A 19,186-nucleotide genomic window follows, 5' to 3' on the forward strand; every position below is an offset into this window, starting at 1 on the left:
CTCTCTCTCTCTCTCTCTCTCTCTCTCTCTCTCTCTCTCACACACACACACACACACACACACCAACAAAAGCCAGTCTGCAGCCTCAGACTCCAGACGCAAGCATCAATCATAATCGCAGCACTGCCAGCAGTCATGTAACTGCTTAAAGACCTCAACAGCCTTCTGGCACTTAAAGGGGGGAAAAATCATCTAATTAATCACAGGTGAAACAGCTTGGACTGTCTCTAAAAGCCCCTGAATTTACTGCCAAGCTTTGATGCTAATTTTCTTTCTAAGTAACCCCCTAAAGAAATTTACGATTCGGTAATTAAAGTAATGAATAAAGAGATACTTAGGTGGAGGGAAACCAGGAGCGGGAAAAAGTCTATATTTCCATCCTGCAATAAAGGCATCTGGGCATGGATCATTTGTGAACCCCAACTTAAAGGTCCCCAAGTGGCTTCCTTCCAACGAATATTTTAAAAATTCAATATTTGAAAGACCCAAATGAGGCATATAAATGAAGTTGAGAGCAGGTCACTACCAGAGCCTGTAAAACAGGAAAGGAAATCTAAGTTCTGCCAGATCCTCTGGACTTTGTTTTTAATTCTACAGCTTCTGTCCTGTGGGAGGATAGGTGGTGGGTCCTCCCTGGGAGCTGATTGGCTAGTGTCACTGGGTTTGATGTAGAGATCTCACCTTCCTCATATCCTCCATGTTCCTGCTGGGAGAGATCCTAGATTTCAGGGTTTAATTGGCTGTAAAGAAATTGCTCTGATCTCTTATACAGCAAGTATTCAGGGAAGGGCTTTGGATTTTATCATCCCAGCCCTGTCCTGTCCTCTGTCTGACACTCAATATTGGACTACTCCCCGAATGGGAGCTTTAGTTAATTGGCTCCTCTAGTTTTCAGAAATAGACAGATATACCCCTCATTTCAAAGATGAATCAAACAAGTTCCTACTAAACTCCAAACTGCCCAGAGCTCTAAACTGCTGCTGAAAAATCTTGCTAACAACTATTTTTATGTCTTAATTAATACAATGTAATAAGCAGAATGCTTTTTTAAATAATTCAGAATCTTGAATATTTGATTGCGAAGCTTTTTGCTCTGATTTATATCTGCCTTCAAGATAGTTTAGGAGTATTTTGAAAGCAAAGATCAGAGCAGGTCCTCAGAATGTTTCTTTACCAAGTCTAGCAGAATATGAGCACTAATAATTTATTATTTCTTGATCGTATCATAGGTTTATAACAAAGGACATATAATAGATTGTACTAAATAAATACTAACTCGAAGATGTTCTCTGGAAATTTAGTTTTTTGTTTTGTTGTTGTTGTTTTTTTACCTTAGTTACTATACATACTTATGTGTTATATTGTCCCCCTCCTGTAAAGGGAGGGGTGAAAAAAGTTGAATCAGAATTTGATATTGAAGTGAGCTTATAGATTTTTAATCTTAAACTTCATTTCAGAGCTGAGAGACTCAGAAAGGTAAAATAATTTGGCCAAGATGCACAGCCATTTAATGAGTAGTTCAGATTCTGAGAGCAAGACATCTTTCACTTATAAATTGCTCTTTCCTTACCAGTGAACTATGTTAAACTACTTGCCTTCAGAGCTTCCTTTTCTGACTTACAAGACAAAAATGATAATATTCATGAGTTATAGTAAATATCAAGTGTGCTAATATAGGTATGATGCTCAGCTTGTACACACACACAAAAAAATACTTAGTTTTCTTAGTTTTTACTATTTTTAATTATTGTGTGTTTAATTATAATTCTATTTTTATTGAATGAGTTCTTTTTTATTATTTACAATTCCTTACTGCCTGCTGAGAAAGGTAGAGTCACAGCCAAAAGTGGCCCTTTAGTTGCTCAGGGTCCGTGTTTGGAGAGCTATACCAGAGCTCAGTTGCTCTACATAAGAAATAGCTGCACATTTGAGAGGCCTTTCAGACCTTCACCTTCTTTCCTGGACAACACAGAATGATACACATTTTGAACCTCATTCCTAATAGAGGAGTGAAAGATCTTCCCCCAGAGAAAGCAATTTCGGGACATCAGTGAAGCCCAGAAGAGAGGTGGAGGGTGGGAGTGTGTGTGTGTGTGTGTGTGTGTGTGTGTGTGTGTGTGTGTGTGTGACGGGGGTTGGGAGGAAGGGGGGTCCTTCAGGGATTAAGAGCCCTTCCTGGTTTTCCTGAATTAGCCAACATTGCAGGTCATGATCTACTCAGCTCTCATCTCGCTGACCCACGCCCCAGCCCTAAAAGCCTCCGCACCTAGTTCTCCTCTGAGCCTTTATCTAAAAGGCTAGGGAAGTTGGAGGGTCCTGCCAAATAGGAATTAAAAATGACAAAAGAGCTGATTAAATCTGAGGTGACAAGAATGAGAAATAAAAGCCATTAGAGCCCATTTGCAATGTGCCCTCCACAAGTCAAGTTTCAAAGTGTTCGTTCCTCCGAGATTATTAATGGCAGGACAGTGTTTTCCGTGCAGGAAGCTGGTACCTGAAACAACACCAGTGTCCACACACTGCATTCTAGACAGTAAGAGGGGCCTGCCCTCATTCATTTAGTCCCACTGATTTGAAAAGACTCCCTAATTTGGCTGTCAGGGTGAGTGCTCCTATAGGCACCCAGTGCTTGGAGGACAGAGTTCCACAGTAAATAGTTTTCTTCTATAGCAGGAGTCGGCCAACTATAGCCTGTGGCTAACCCTGGTCAGCTGCCTAATTTTTTGTTTGGCCAACTAGCAAAGAATGGGTTTTCTTTTTTAAAATGCTTTAAAAAACTCAAAAGAAGAATATGTTATGACACATGGTAATTTTATGAAGTTTATCTGCCAATGTTCATAAATAAGCTTTTTCACACTCATTTGTTTTTATATAACCTGTGGTTGCTTTTGTGCACCACCAGCAGAGTTGAGTAGTTATGACTGAGACTGAGGCCCATAAGCCTAAGCTATTTACTATCTAGACATTTACAGAAAAAGTTTGCCAACCCCTGTTTTATAGGACTTTACATAAGTCACAATTTAGCCAAATACCGTTATGGGTTTCTATAGAAGAATATGGCCCCATTGTAGAGTCACGGCACAGAAGTCAATGTGTCCACTGTTCCCAGGGAGACCACCCAACCCTGAGAGCAGGAAGTTCCAGGGTCCATAAAAGGTCACTGAAGTTGAGGACCACATGGCCATTCAGACACATGAGAAGGCAGCTGTTCCAAAAGCAATGCAAATGCCTTATTTTTTCAGGAGTCTCCCCAGGCTATTGATTGGGAATCCCTTATAGATGATGCCCCAACATTTCACCTTCATTTATTGAGATAAGTGAGAGCCCAGATAACTACTTCTTGTGTCCACCTCTGAGTTATCATGCATTCCTGCCTCATTCTTATGCTTGGACTTTTTTGCAAGGTTCTATGGAATTTCCTTCCCCCTTCAAACTTGGTTGTGTCCAAGATACGCATCCTTCTGAGTCATAGATTGCTTACAAAGTCATTTTCCAATCAACTGTTATAAGTGAGAGCCAACGGGGTGAAGCAGCGATGGAGAATGATGTGCTGTTGTTTGGCAGACAGAACGAATAAAGATAAAAAGCTGCAGTGACACTGGCCTGGGAGCCTCAGACCCATATCTCATAGGATCAGCCATGAAGTCCTTCAGTCCTAGACATGTTCTGCAGAGCCATTAGGTGCCAGTGACCAATGGGCTTATTATCCCTTGGGACAGGTGCACACATGCATTCATAAATAATGAAGGGGAGCCCTAGCCAGTTTGGCTCAGTGGATAGAGCATTGGCCTGCGGACCAGAGGGTCCTGGGTTCGATTCTGGTCAAGGGCATGTATCTTGGTTGCAAGTTCCTCCCTGGCCCGAGTTCTGATGAGAGCTCATGCAGGAGGCAATCAATCGATATGTTTCTCTCACATTGATATTTCTCTCTGTCTTTCCCTCTCTCTTCCACTCTCCCTAAAAATCAATGGAAAAATAACTTCAGATGAGGACTAACAAAAAATAAATAATTTTAAAAATAATAGAAAATAATGCAGAGGAAAGACAGGAGACATCAAAGAGAAGGAACAAACAAAACAAAGGGGCTTTGGGAGCACAGCCCCTAGACAACTTCATGGAAGAGGTGGAATTGGAATTAAGCAAAAAAGAGGAGTTGGATTGCACTAGTCAGAGAAGGGCATTAATGGAATTTTTGTGGTGAAAGTTCTTAAAAAAACAGAGTTATTTAATGCCTCCATGATAGTTGGTGGCAGAGCCAGTTTCTTGACTTCCTAATTAAACACTCTTTCAAAAAGTAAGGGGTAGACAAAGACACTTTAGCCAGTGTCTCAATAGCTTGAGGAAGGAAGATTCATGGTTTATAGTTTTCAAAACATAAAATGCTTCTTGGGTAGCCTGATCTTTGGTGAGGTGGACGGAGGAAAATGAGAGGGACTTTTAATCTGCTCTTTTATCAGAAGAGATAAAATGTGGCCAAACAATCTCTTTCCTGGACTAATGCAACCACAACAGCCTTCGTTTTTAGGGCTTCTCAGATAAATAATTGCTGGATTCAATTTGCCAATGCAGGTCAAGTGTCACCCAAGAAAATCCTGTGTCAAATGCAGGAGCTGGATCATAGACATGACTTTTTTCCTCTTTAGTTTTTAGACATTCTCTCTCATAGATCTTCACTGAGTTTCTTTTTTCTCTTTTCCATAGTGCAGAATCTCTGGATATTGAGGTTTCTTTCCAACAAATTTGGAAGAAAAGTAAAACTCATTTTGGATGGTGACCTCATAAAGGAGCTGGAAGGAAAAGTGTGGAGTTAATTTAAATGACTTCAAAGGATCTTTTTGTTTTCTCTAAATTTCATCCTTTAAAAAGTGCATCCCTGAGTTATAAGCAGGCGCCATCACATCCAACTGGATAGAAATTGTGAGACACTCAAATTAATGGCCTTGCAAAAAAGTAGGTCATATTGGAAACTGGCAGAAATGGTGTCTGAAAGCAAGAACTATGACATAATACCCAACTCATGCATAATATCACAATCCCCTCAGAGCATCACCGGGAAACTGAGGCCTCTGAGCAAAAGACTCGCTGTCAGAAGAGGACCTTGTGTCTCCCTCTGGGGTGGCCAATAGGTAAACTATTGGAGGTTGAAATTTCACCTGAATAAGTCTCTGCCTCAGGGATTTCTACAGCTCTGCCTATGCCATCAAGAGCCTGTCCTTTGAGAAACGGAGAGAACTGTTGATATCAGTGGGTTCCTTTCAGGGCTTCAGGGTAAATTTCCTAATTATTGAGACCCCTGCCAGCCCTGCCACCTGGTCACCCGCTATTAGAAGAGCAGGTTCACCAAAGGCTTGGCAGTCAGCATGTTCTGCTTATTGCCTTGTAGCGAGCCGAAATAAGCTTCCAAGAGCCACAAGGCCACCTCTAGAGCAAATAGAACAATTGCTCTATTTTAGAGTAAATGCAGACTTCTATATATAGAAGGCAGATACCCTTCCTCCATCTCATCGTCAGGAATGCATAGTGTTGTATAGTGTAACTACCCTTCAGGAAAAAAAACACTAATTGGCAGTGTGCAACTGTTAAAATGAAAAGCCTCTTTAACTAGAACAAAGTTTGCTCCTGTTGAAGCTCAAAGAGCCTTCAGGTTTGAACTTGCTTTTCTCCTCTCCTCTGTTCTGCCAGTCACAGGAAGCCTGAAACCCCTTTGACACTCACCGCAATGATGACAGATCCTCCCTGAAGACTCTACAGTCCCAAACAAATGCATTGTTCTCCTTGTCAACTCACTATTGAGAGGTGAACCACAGTGGAGCTGCAATTGGCCTCATTTGTTAGTGTTAGCAAGTGCCATGCTGAAGCTCATTACCCCAAGGAAAGCGAAAGCTGAGAGCAAGTTCCTGAAACTAGGCTCCCTGTGGAATCAGGGGCCTGTCAGCAAGCCTGGGTACGAATGTACCACCTGCAGCTGGTGACTGAGGGCCACTTGTTCCTCTTGGCCACACTGTCCATTCTCACCTTGAACAGCCCATCCCTAGAAAGTGCTGTCATAGGCCTGTTTTGACCCAGGACATGGATATTTAGTTTTCTAGTTCAGTTTTCTGTCCATCACTACATACTGCCTTTCTATGGAGCAAGGGAACACGGTGGCTATGACTTTTAGGAGCACCTTGGACATGTGGCCTTCTTGGGCAGAAATGGTTACTCTGGCATCCTAGTCCCTGTGTAGGAAGGCATTACCCATTTCAGCATTACACACACGATTGCATTTTGCATAAGCACTAGTAGTTTGTTAATACGTCAATCATCCCTTATTAGACTGTGATCTCTTAAAACACAGGAGCTTTGAGGACAGGTATGGGAATTTGCCATATGTTCAGCATCAATTCTTGAACCTTTCCAAGGCTCAGTTTTCCCCTCTATACAATGAAAAAAGGAAGTAAGAAATGTTACGGACTGAATTGTGACTCCCACCTCCCCAAAAATTCAGATGGACAAGGAAGGGAGTGGCCTACGTTCTGGTTCTAAAATGTTTGGCTCTTACAGTTACAGAACCTTCAGTAACAACTATTGACCCAGATTTTAGGTAGAAAACCCCAAAATGTAGTACGTCGATCCTTATTCTTCCTACCAGCGGTCACCTACTTCATGGTCTTCAACTTAGCATCACCGGCAGTACTGGGCATCTCTGGTTCTAAGCTCCCCTCCATACTCTCCTCCTTCCAACCCCCATCCATTTCCCCATCATGTAAAATCAGCAGGTTGAAGTAATCTTTATGGTCCCGTCCAACTTAAATAATTCTATGATTTTATGATTCTCTGAATCCCAGTGCTGTGGTAGCTTTAATTTCAGGCTTGTCTTTAATTCTTTGCTTTGCTTCGCAGAGCAGGAGAATAGCTTATGTTGCAAAATGCATCCCAGAGAGCAGCGCCCCAGAGACCAGGAACAGAGTGAATGCAGGCGCAGCTAATGAGGAACACAGCACCCGGACCAGGTAGAGGAGGGGAGAGGGGCCTGTTTGTGGATTGTAAAAAGCTTTGATTTGCAATTTGGCAATGCTGATAATTACAGGGCCAGGGAGTGAAATGATGGTGGAGATTTTGGTTATGAGAGCTGTTTCAGGGGTTTCTCTCTAAATGGCTGTGTTGGAGAATGGAAGAGTTGGCAGAGAGCCAAGGATAGACATTGAAAGGAGCACACTAACTTCCTTACCTACTTAATTTTAGGAGGTAATGCACATTTCCTGTGCACATTTTTTTTTTTTGTATAATACTGGAAGGGAGAGGCTTTCCTTGTTAAGAAATGGAAGGTCATTGACTTACCCTTACACCTGCAAAGCATGTCTTCTCAGACAAGTTTATCAGACAGATCACAGGCTAAGTAATGCATAATTTAAAAGACTTCTGTAAGAATTAAATGAGATAAAATGGAAGATGGGAGTTGGAAGTTTTCATATGATAAGCCAGTGAGACAGGGCTATAGCAGAAGCAGCACTGGCTCTGTAGACAAAAGAACTGGTCAAGATCTTTGCACTTGGCACTTAATCAGACCTTGTAACCAGCCCTCTTTAAGTCACACTTCCCCTAACTTTAAAGAGTGTAGACATTTTGTAATTGTAATAATAATTACAGAGTGAGTTTGGGGTTGGTAATTAGTAATAATAATAGTCATATTTTGCAAAGAAAGGGAACCATTTTCTAGAAATTTCAGCTTTATTCCTGACTCTGAAGGATTTTCTCCTTGAAGCTCTCTCTCCATGGATTTGGCTGGGTCAATATGTGCTGGTCATGATAGCTCAAATGGCATTCTTAAGTTTCGGAGTTCTGAACCAAACCCTACTGCAGCCTTTAAAATTATGCCAAAGCCGGTTTGGCTCAGCGGATAGAGCGTCGGCCTGCGGACTGAAAGGTCCCAGGTTCGATTCCAGTCAAGGGCATGTACCTGGGTTGCAGGCACTTCCCCAGTGGGGGATGTGCAGGAGGCGGCTGATCGATGTTTCTCTCTCATCGATGTTTCTAACTCTCTATCTCTCTCCCTTCCTCTCTGTAAAAAACCAATAAAATATATTAAAAAAAAAATTGTCCAGCGAGGAATCACTCACCCTGCGCCACCAAGGAGTGATTTACCTTTTTTAATGTCTCCGGAGGGCATCAGAAAGTTGGTGAAACAAACTGGTCAGTCTTCATGAGGCTGCCACAGAATAGGTCCAATTGTAGCTTATGTATAAAATATTGTATTTATAAGTGTTATGCTCATATATAAGGACATATTGTAGAAACACTATGGGTATCTCTGGGTGATGAAATTATGGATGATTTTTGGCATTTTCTCTCTATTTTTTATTTTCTGTTTTCCTTAAGAAGCATGCATTTTTCTTTTAAATCATAAAAAAGATTAAAATTGTTCCTAAAAATTATTGAATTAGCCCAGCATTTTGTCCCAGTATAGTCTCATCTCTCAATTATAATTATGTATTTTTTTTTTTTTTACTAATAAGCTTCAGTGGCCCTTAAATCAAAGGAGGATCTTTTCCTGAGGTGTCCATGCCTTTAAAGATATCTGGGAGAAGCCAATTAAGAAGGCCACTCTTTGCTTCCTAAACCTGTAACAGCTTCATATTTCCCCTTCTTTTACAGATCATTAACCAAAGAATATGAGGCTTATTTCATGTCAAAACAAACAAACAAAACCCAGTACCTACATAATTATAAGTACTGAGTGTAGGTAGAAAGTGGGACTGACTCGGGACTGGGGTTTTGCCAGGTTAATAGTATGAAGGGAGAGAAGGCCAGGGTGTTCGAGGTGTAGGCAAAAAAGTAATTAGAGTGATGGAGATTTGGTAAAGAATCTAAGCTGGGTAAAGAATACGATGAGGTTAGTGTGGGTGGTGTAAAAAATAGTGAAAACTTAACTAGCATTGATAAATTGGCAATCCTTGTTATCCCAAAGATTTGTTGGAGTTAAGTTGCTTAGAAGAAATGAGCAGAAATGTTAGAAAGTGGTGATCAATGCTAGAAATCAAGATTTGGGGGGTGGTACTATTATTACTGGTAATGATAAAGACATGCTCTGACCAAAGGAATGCGTGGCTGAAATGAAGAAGTGCATTATGAATTGAGAAGAAGGGTAAGAAACTCGGAGTCCAGGGTATTCGAAGGATTTTCTTACCTTAATGTTGAGATCACCAAGCGTGAAAACAAATAAAGGCTGGGAGAGGGGAGAACCTGCCACAGTAGGGGAAAGGAAGGGAGGAAACGGTGCTCAGTCTTTAATGATTGAAAATGGGAACCCCAGAAGCACAGGTTGAAACTGGCTGGAGGATGGTGTGTGCTTCCAAGAGGAGTGAAACAAAAGCCTGGAGGCTTGGAAGATGGGGAAGGTGGCAGTACTTGCCCCAAGGCTGTGCTGCGAGAGAAAGCCCCACTGGAGAGCACAGCAGGAGGTCAGCATCCTGTGGGCAGCAGGCTGCACCTAGAACAGGAAAATGAAGAAATCGGAATCTGAACATATGCCATTTTGAGGAAGATGAACAGCGCTAGGGAAGTATTTGAAGGGATTGAGAAGGGTAAAAAACCTGATGTGTGTTAAAAGATAAACTGAAGCATTTAAAAATTTTAATTTATTTAAGCAAAAATCTATTTGAATTGAGCAGCGCCAAACCAGAAGTGGTTCAGCGTGCTCCACAGACAGGCACTACAGGGGAAAGATGTCAAAAGGAAGATGTGGAAGCAAAGAAAGGAAGTTATTTGATTGGCTCTAGCTTAAGCATTTGCCTTATTTGAAAAAGCCTCGTTGGCTGTTTGTGATTGGTTGTCCTTAGGTTTTGATTTCTTAACCCTGAGGAATTTCAGGCTTAGGTTTTGGTTTTCTTACATAGGCTGCTAAAGTATTAGCACCATCTCAGACTAATGTCCTCCTTGTTTAGTTAAACAGGTGGGTTAGCTATGTACAAAGCTCTATGGGATGAGAGTCTTGGTGCCAAGACATACCCATGAAGGCTTAGAAGTTTTGTGGAGAATGAAGAACAGAGGAATGTTGAACATAACTGATGGTCCTTATGGTGAGCTAGCTGAGTAAATCTTTCTTGGGATTGAATTCTCCTGAAGACTGAAGCAAATAGATGAGATTGTGACAAGGAGTGAGAAAGAGAGTATAAAAAAAATTGTGTGGTACTTTCTTTATAATTGTTATGGATAGTTTCAAGATCTGGGTGAAGGTGATGAGGAAGCCTGGTGTTCTTTGGAAGGGACCTGCAATGATGTAAGGGCAAAGTATCTTCAACTTTCCCATTAAGAGAAAAATGAAGAAGACTCAAAAACAACAAGCTCACGTGTGCACACACATGCAGGCATGCACACACACAAATTGAAAAACATACATTGATTCAGGAAGCTTGGGTCAGATGCCTAATTTCTTAACCTTCTCACAGCAGGCAGGGGAAAACTAAAAGCCCCACCTCCCACGCAACTAGTGGCTTTTTCTTTTATCCTACACATTTTTAGTGATTTTATTTATTGTTTGGGTTAAGGAAAGAGAGAAAGAGCAAAAGGAAAAGGTCCACAACAATGTCCAAGCTTGAGTGTTAGCAGAGGAGGTGCATGTGTGTCCAATTCTTCCCGAAAGCCAGCCTGTTTTCTGTTGCCTCGTGACAGACACATGAGTGATTTATTGCTTCTAACGTCTCTTAGTTTGTAATAAAGTTTTCAGCAGCTCTTTTTAGCTGCTGCAACCTCTGCCCCTGTAAACACACACACACACACACACACACACACACACACACACACACACTGACCTCACTTTGTTCTTTTTCACATAATGTTAACTCATAAAACTTTCATCAAGTCAACCAGGTGGAAAAACCCCCGTGCTGAAAAGAAGCATTCATTCAGGGTGGTGGAAGTGAGCCATTGGGCAGGAGAGGGGCGTGGTAGACAAGGTGGGGAAGAGAAGCAAGTGTACTGATGGGAAAAGTTTTATGCTTGGGGAAGTGAGTGTAAGAATCCCAGGGGTGTACCCTCCTGATGAAAGGTCTCTTCACCTTGCATACCCCGCCTGCCAACATCCACAGCAGCTGACAGATCTGTCATTACAGGGACGGGGAATAGAAGTCATAATACACATATTCAAAGAATTAGAGCTTTGGGCCTAATACCCAATGATGATAAGAAGGCTTAAGCAAAGTCATGTATTCTTCCCAGTGTTACAGCTCAGCATCTTGTGAGGAGTTTGATTTCTGCTTCCTTTCTCCCATGATCCCACTCATCCCCTGGCTTCCATCTTCAGCTCTGCTATATCCTTCTATAGTCATCTCTATTAAGGACCCATCCAGCCCCTCGGTGCCTTCACAGCCCACTCACTTCATATTAGTCATTATGTACCCTAGAATCATGTGGGGGAAAATAATGCTTTTGGAGAAGGAAAAACCTGAAGGGATCAAGAATACAAGGAATGGTGTCCTTTATTTCTCAAGGACTAGTATCACTACATAGGAGTTTAAGATTTGGGGAACAGTTGAGTATGGGCAGAGTCTATATATCCTGGTTTTCCTCACAAGAGGTTAATTTCATGGAAACTCCCTAAATTCCTAGAATCTAAATGAAATCCCCATGATAAACTGAGGACTTTCAGGGATTCTGTGGAATACCTAGATATTAACCTTGTCCTTCCAAGATTAGATGGAGAAGTCTCTGAGTTCTTATTTGTTTCCTCACTCATGATACTCGATGAGAATATAGAATACCTACTGCTATGTGGCAAATTAATTTTTTCCCAGTTCCATGTTGTAAACTAGAGAAGAAGCAGCAAAGTAGAAATGGATTCCATTCTGTTATGAGTGACAGAACTGAAATCCATTACACTGATTTATGTGGTGAGCTCAGGACAAGATATAATAGAAATAACCTATAGTTCTACTTTTGGCCAAGTTCTGACATGACAATTATAAAACTGGGGAATCCTGACCAGTTTGGCTCAGTGGATAGAGTGCCAGCCTGCGGACTGAAGGGTCCCAGGTTTGATTCCGGTCAAGGGCATGTACTGTGGTTGCAGGCTCGATCCCCAGTATGGGGTGTGCAGGAGGCAGCTGATCAATGTTTCTCTCTCATCCAATGTTTCTAACTCTCTATCCCTCTCCCTTCCTCTCTGTAAAAAAAAATAAAAATATATATATACTAGAGGTCCGTTGCATGAAGAGATTCGTGCAATAGGCCTTCCCTTCCCCTGGCTGCCAGCACTGGTTTTCCTCCAGCACCCGGGACCCAGGCCTTCGCTCTGTCCAGAGCCTTCAGTCTTCGCTCGGCCACTTCGCCACTACATATGCAAATTAACCGCCATCTTTGTTGGGTTAATTTGCTCTCCTGATTGGCTGGTGAGGTAGTGGAGGGTCAGTTAATTTACATGCTTATCTATGATTAGGTAAGAGATATATATATATATATATATGTATATATATATATATATATATATATATTTTAAATAAAAGTGGGAAATGGCTCAGAACCCTTTGGTTGAGGCTGGAGTCTCTCTATGAAGTGAGTAGACTTTCCTAATGCCAACTATCTATGAAAGAGGTACATTTTGGAAAGTAGACTCAAACCAGTCTGAAACTACTTAAAAGAACATTTCTTTTCCCTGGCCCTTATTCTCTTAAGTCTCTACTTTTATTTTGTTTCTAGAAAGTAAGGGAAAGATGATCTCTCCCACAAAGGACAAGTTGGAAATGAGTTAAGGAGACACTCAGACTGTAAGTTCCATAAAAGCAAAGACTTACATATCCATGTGGTTCAACAGCCAACACGTTACACTGCCTAGCAGCTAGTGATCACTAAAAATATATGGACATTTGTATGAAGATGAATGAGCTCAATCATACAAGTTTATTGCATTTTACTCTTTATTCTTATTTTCTCAACTCTTCTTTTTTATTATTTAAAAATGTTTCAGCCTATAAGTTTAGACTTAAGCATTATTTAAAGTGAGCAGTGGTAGTGGGAGTAGAAATTAGTGACGAATCCTTAAGAAGAAGGGCACAAATTTGTTAAACATGAAAACTCCAGGTTTTCTGACATTAAGGAAACTAAAAATTCTCCATGGGTAATTAAAAATATATTTTTCATTTTGTATTTCTACCAACCCTCTGAATGTGTTATTCACACATTAAAGATGAAGAGAATGAGATCTAGGGAAATTAAATGCCTCGTCCAAAGACAGTTAGAACTAAAGACAGGCTCACAAGCTTGGCAAGATGTCATATCCATGATGGCGTCTATAAGTGAAGAAAAATTCACCTTTGAGAGGGGTGGTGGAAGGAATAAGCCAATGACAGAGCTTCACAATGGGGCAGGTTTGGGGTTAAACATGAGATGAATAACATAAATATGCTTTTTCTTGACATGATCCACAGTAAACAAAGAGTAGAGTCTGTCTGAAAAAAATAAAATTTAGACCAAATTTTCTTGAATCACCTCAATTACCAGAGCTTTACTATGGGCTAAACTAAAGCTGTAAAGAACTCTTTATGTTCTCATGATGAGAAAATTACTATGTCTCCCTCTTAGCAATTCTACCTTCACTATTACTCCTTTCTCTCTCCCCTTCCCCTTTACTCCAAATTGAAATTAAATTAAGTCTAAAACTCAGTTCAGAAGAAAAATCACGGAAAATCTCCACTTGATTTATCTCACTAAAATAGATCCATTGAGGGACTGGGCAGTTAAATTTGGTCTTAGGCATCTCTCATTTAAGTAACTCATCTAAGAAAACTTATTGAAGATTTACTATATCTCAAGCAATTTTTATAGGCATATAAGGCATAAAACACAATCCTTACCCCCAAGGAACCCACAGTATAATTGCATGATCTAAAGAAAGTGACTTCACTGTCCTAAGGCTCAATTTGTTTATCTATAAAATAGAACAATTTTAATCTCTCTCTTTTTTTATCCTCACCTGAGGATATTTTTCCATTGATCTTTAGAGAGAGAGAGGAGGGGAAGGAGAGGGAGAGAGAGAGAGAGAGAGAGAGAGAGAGAGAGAGAGAGAGAGAGAGGAGAGAGAAGCATCAATGTGAGAGAGACACATCCACTGATTACCTCCCACTGGGGATAGAACCTGCAACCAATGTAATGCTCTTGACTAGGAATCAAACCCAAGACCCTTAGGTTCATGGGCCAGTGCTCCAACCGCTGCGGAAAATAGGCCAGTGCTCTCACCTCTTTTTTGAGACTAAATATTCCCATAGTATCAAGACAGCTTGTGCTGCATTGCAGAATAAAAAGTAACCTATGAGAAAATTATTTTTTACCTTTTATACACTGCTTCATTTAGTAGTCAATAAGCTAAATCTAAACTATGGATGAATTAGGCAATTTTCTGCCAAATGCTCTGAATTCCTATGAAACAACTAGCCAAGTGATATGCAATCACCTCCTCTTCTTAAGGATTCAGGATGTAGAACTACAAGAATTCACTAAAAAGGACATTATTTAGAATTAGATTTGTCTGTAAGTAAGAGGGAAAAGAGTAATTCAAATAAGGTAGAAGTTTATTTCTCTATCACATGAGTTGGAGGTAGATAAATCCAAGACTCCTATAATGATTCCAAAGTTATCTAGATGAAATAAAACTTGATATGGTCTTTGTCCACTTGGTCCAAGAGAATTGCAATAATTCTGGCCACCACATTTATTTCCCAGTGGCAGGATGGACAGAGATCGTTAGAAGAGCATAACCTCTTCCATATGACCAATCCACTTGCAGTCCATTGGTTAAAATTGAGATACATGGCCTGCTTGCCACGTAGCTACAGGAAATGTAGTCTTTAGTCAGAAGACAAAGTGCCTAGTTAAAGGTCTAATTAAAAGAAATATTTGTAAGGTGACAGGCTATCATCTCCACCACAGGGAGCATCAGGAAGACTTTATTGATAAATATTCACTGACCTCTCCTTCAGGCTTACTACCTTTCCTGAGAGCTACCATCTGCTTCTACCTAGGACAACTCCAACTCTAACCAGTGGTTTTCAAACTTTAGCAGGCATCGGAGTCACCTGGAGGACTTATTATATCACAGATTGTTGAGAGCCTGCCCCAGTGTTTCTTATTCAATCATTCTATAGAGGGCCCAGATAATTCACATTTTAATAAGTTCCCAGGTGATGCTGCTGGCGCTGGTCTGGGAACCATACTTGAGAATTACTGCTCTGAGCAAATGTACAAAACAGGAATAAAAGGAAAGAGGGAAAAGCAAGAGACTATGAGTATTAATGATGGAGTGGGCAATAGACAGTAGGATTGGCAAATAATAATGACATCAAGCCGTGAAGGTGGGAACACTGTAAGTCAGCACCTTTAACCTACTGACTAGAGGAGTTCTAGTGTTCCAGGACATCTTGGCACATAACAAAAACCAGATGCTATTGTTCAAGGGATCTGGGTATAACTGTGCCCTGACCTGGTCAAGATGCCTTTTTGGGGATTAGCAGAGACCATACTTCATTGCTCCAAATTGCTGAAATCTGATTTTTTCCTTACTTCTGACATATCATCTACACCCTCATTGGAATTGCTGGCCTATGACCTATCTGGGAAATTTGACTCAAGTTTCCCTGGGAAGGTAGAATGCTAACTGTGAGATAATCATAACCAGGTTCCCCTCTCCCACAGACCCATGAAATCAGTTACCTGGGAGCTCCCACTTTCCTTGTCATCTCTCCAGAGCCTCCTCATCATGACCTCTTCCATTTGTGGGGCTTCCAGGGATTCCAAGGCAGAGACTTCCAGCCACTGATCAAGAGGGACAACCACATTCTCTGTTAGGTGAGGTGCCTTACTTTATCACAGGGGACTTGTTTTTCTGTTTATTTTACATGTTTCCCACTCCAGAACATACACTTACTAATGGCTACATATATAGAGTGGAGCAAACTTAGGTTTATAGTTGTGAGTACATCAACAGAGTTTATTTTTTGTATTGTTATTAATTACTAGAGGCCTGATGCACGGAATTCGTGCACTCGGGGTGGGGCGGGGGAGGTCCCTCAGCCCAGCCTGCACCCTCTTGCAGTCTGGGAGCCCTCGGGGGTGTCCAACTGATGGCTTAGGGCCTAAGCCATCAGGCAGAAATTCTTAGAGCTGCCACGGAGGCCGGAGGGGTTCCCACCACCACCACTGCACTCACCAGCCGTAAGCCTGGCTCAGGGCTTCTGACTGAGCAATGCTTTCCATGTGGGAGCACACTGACCACCAGGGGGCAGCTCCTGTGTTGAGCGTCTGCCCTCTGGTGGTCAGTGCACATCATAGCGATCGGTTGTTCCACCGTTTGGTCGATTTGCATATTAGCCTTTTATTATATAGAATTGTATTATTTTTCATAGAAACAGCTGTAGACTTTTGCCCTACCCTGTACATGACTTTGATGAGACCTTACTTTGTATATGCTATCTGCATACTCTAGTTATTTGAGTATAACCTTTCTCCTCCAGCCAATGTGAGCACCTGAAACAACCAGCATTGTGACCAACATGTAGGCAATCTCTAAGAATTGAATGGTTGACATTGAGCCTGGGGTTTATCGTCAATAAGGCTTTGAGATTCTCTGCTGACTGCCCAGGAAAAAGATCCAAGCCTTATCTTCACCTGTGAACACCATCAGTTTGTGGTCTCATTCTCTTTGCCTCCTCCCTCTTCTGAAAAAAAAAATAATAATAATACTCAAAACACGTGCATCCTACTTTGAAAAAGTGCCAGGCCCTAATGCAGGCCTTTGGCAGGGACACGCACAGATAAAAGTGGCTGGATATAAATTCCTAAAGATTTTCTGCCCAGAAGGAATAGCAAGTACCTGAATGTTTCCACAGGGACCCCAAAGGCAGCAGCAATCTTAAAGACTGATCCTGACCCATTGGGTCAGTGAATGTTCAATGAGAAGTTGGTTTACACTGCTGTCCTCTCTCTCTCTCTCTCTCTCTCTCTCTCTCTCTCTCTCTCTCTCTCAATGTGTGCAAATATATGTGTGTGTGTTATGTGCATTGAAGACCTCCTGAAAATGATTTGCTGAGAAATCTTTGAATGAGGTATAGAAAATCAGGAAACTATTAATACTCTTTAAAAAAAACCTTGCATCTTCCCTATTCTTTCCTATTAGTTTGTTTGGCAATAGAAACCTAAAGCTCAGCCAGAAAGTAATAACAGATGAGGTTTTAAATTCATCCATACCTCAGGTGCCAGGCTGTCTATGGAAAATGAAATTGATCTGTTTTAAAGACTTGATGGAGCTTAAAAGATAGTTCCCTGAGCTCTGTTCATCTGCCCTAATCAACTTCATTTTTTTTTTTGGTCTCATTTAACTCTTTTTGCCATGGGGATAAAATGAGTGAGAACAATAAAAAGCAAAGGAGTTATGAAGGGATAGAAGGAATTAAAGAGCTCCCGAGTGAATAAGTAATTTGATCCACTATTTACATTGCTGGTGGAGATATTTAAACACTTGACCGACTGATGACTTTTAAAATTGAGATTTCAGAGAAATTTTTAGAACAAAATAATCTTTAGAGAAATGAAGACTATTTTGTAAACTCTAGACTAATCCAGGTAGTCAGACTAGGAAGGGGTTTGACAGGGGTCATTATTAGGGAAGGATCTGAAAAGATAGTTTTGCTTTTTCCTGCTTAAAACTATTTGTTATAAACCACTGAAAATCTATGGAAACATATTGTGTGCAAAGTATTATGTTGAATTAAAATATAACTGGGGAGAAGATACAGTATAAAGCACACAGAAAAATATTATATCTTTGTATGGTACCAAATAGTACACACAACAACAACAATGATGATGATGATGTAAATTGTTGCAGAGGGAGAGATTACTATTAAATGTGATATTAAGAAAGATTTCAAATAGTTGGCTAAGACTCTATTAGGGTCTTGTATGATATGCAAAACTGAGAAGGGAGGTAGCTATAATTCTGGAAAAAGAAAGAGGCATGAGATTCGATAAGAAAAGAGAGACAGCCCTAGCCAGTTTGGATCAGTGGATAGAGCATCAGCCTGCGAACTGAAAGGTCCCAGGTTCGATTCCAGTCAAGAGCACATGCCCGGGTTGTGGGCTCAATCCCCAGTGAGGGACTTGCAGGAGGCAGCCAATCCATGATTCTCTCTAATCATGGATGTTTCTATCTCTTTCTCCCTCTTCCTTCCTCTCTGAAATCAATAAAAATATATTTTTTTAAAAAGAAGAGAGACAGCATTAGAGATTAATAGCTGCTCATCAAAGTAATGATCAGAATCCCATGAAGAATGTTGAGGGGGGATGGTAAGGTAAGTGAAGGTGTATAAACCTCCCTATAATACTGCCTGAAAGAACCAAAAAGAAGCAAAGTACAAAAAAATACTATATTATGCCAAACCGAGGGAATGATCCTTTCTTTCTTTATTCATTAAACTCTGAGAAATATGTGTCAGATATAATGTGGTCCAAATTAAAATGAGTCATCAAAGGCTGAAAACCCACCCCCACTTCCCAAAAAATCTATGCAGTGTTGTGAGAAGATAAAGAAATCTTATATAATAATAATTTATTTATTTTTATTGTTTAAAGTATTACATATAGTATTACATATGTCTCCTTTTTCCCCCATTGACCTCCCACCATCCACCCCCACCCCCCAGCACATGCCCTCACTCCCCTAGTGTCTGTGTCTATTGGTTATGCTTACATGTATGCATATAAGTCCTTTGGTTGATCTCTTACTCCCCACCCCCTTCCCACTGAAGTTTGATGCTTCTCTGTCTCTGTATCTATTTTTGTTCATCAGTTTATGTTGTTCATTATATTCCACAAATGAGTGAGATGATGTGATATTTATCTTTCTCTGACTGGCCTATTTCGTTTAGCATAATGCTCTCCAGGTTCATCCATACTGTTGGGAATGGTAAGAGTCCTTTCTTTTTTATAGCATCATAGTATTCCATTGTGTAGATGTAACACAGTTTGTTTTTTTTAATCCACTCATCTGCTGATGGGTATTTAGGCTGTTTCCAAATCTTAGCTGTTGTAAATTGTGTTCTTATGAACATAGGGGTGCATCTGTCTTTTCTGATTGGTGTTTCTGGTTTCTTGGGATATATTCCTAGAAGTGGAATTACTGGGTCAAATGGGAGTTTCATTTTTAATTTTCTGAGGAAGCTCC

This window comes from Myotis nattereri (genome assembly GCF_964212035.1).
Source record: "Myotis nattereri genome assembly, chromosome: 2".
NCBI lineage: Eukaryota > Metazoa > Chordata > Mammalia > Chiroptera > Vespertilionidae > Myotis > Myotis nattereri.